The sequence below is a fragment of the Penaeus monodon genome, chromosome 24 (assembly GCF_015228065.2).
Source record: "Penaeus monodon isolate SGIC_2016 chromosome 24, NSTDA_Pmon_1, whole genome shotgun sequence".
NCBI classification, from domain to species: Eukaryota; Metazoa; Arthropoda; class Malacostraca; order Decapoda; family Penaeidae; genus Penaeus; species Penaeus monodon.
The window spans coordinates 29,599,055-29,600,272 of NC_051409.1; positions in this window are offsets into that span (position 1 = coordinate 29,599,055).

Here is a 1,218-nt window from a genome sequence, read left to right on the forward strand (position 1 = left end):
CGCCAGGCCACCATTCCAAATCCACAAACCAATAAACCGACAAACATCCACCCCAAATTACAGCCACCATAAAAAGCGGTAGCGCCCTTCCCTCCCCAACACTTTCTCGACATCAGCCCCGCCCACACCTACACGCGGGCGTCAATTCACGGCTATTAAAAACCCACCAGGATGAACCATCGTTAAAGGCCGTTAAAACCCGCCCCTCACCTGTCTAATGATGTATGACGCTCTTAATTGCACCCCGTCGCTAATGATGACGCCCTTGTGCTGCAACTTGCACTCGGAGCTCGAATGTTGTGCGAATAGTAGGTGCGGCCTCGGTGGGTTGTTTAGCATCGGTTCGCGGGTTGGTTCTTGGGCGAATAGCAGGTGTAATGTTGTGCGAATAGCAGGTGCTGCCTCGGTGGGTTGTTTAAATCGGTTCACGGGTTGGTTGGGGTTCGTTCAGGTGAGTTAGGGTTCGTTCGGGTTGGCTGGGGCTCGTTCTGGATTCCGGGTTTCAGACTTTCGTGTAAAAGTTCGTCGATTCTTGTTCACGACTTTCAGACTTGGATTTTTATGCAAGGGATCGTGATCGTGGATTTGTCGCAGAGTTAAGGGTCTTGGAGCCTTAGTTTCGGGGGTTTGGTGTTCCACGCAGACGTTTGGAGCTTCTCTTCGGGGATTTTGTCCTTCAGTCAGGGATCAAAAACTCGCTCGTTACCCTTTCGCGCAAAGAGTTCGAAGCTGATCCGGGGAGCTTTGCATAATTTAAGTCATTCACTCGGCTTCTTTCTGGGACATTTCATCTCGCAGACTGTGCCTCTCCCGACGCACTGCCCTTACACAGTAGTGCAAGAACCCTTCTTTTCGTACCCAGTGCTTCGGGGCTTCGCTTGTCAACCGAAGCAACGCCGGCATCTTGAAACCACGTCGGCATCCTAAAATCCCCGTTCTGAAGCACCGAACGCAGGAAGGGAACCAGTTCTCCCTTCTGTCGGCGCTTCACGAGACGAGGCTTTCTGGGGAGACGACCCCCCCCCCCACCCTCCGGCCACCTCGTGCGGGGAGTTCCCAGCAGCCAGCGGGGGGGGGGGGGGCAGCCCTTCAGCTTGGAGTTTTATGCAACTTCTTCCCTTCGTTTCTTCCGTTTCTCTTTCGTTTTTTATGTTGATTCATTTAGTTTTTTCGTCCCACTTACCTCTTCTATAATCTGTGCGTAGAGGCTGTTCTTCA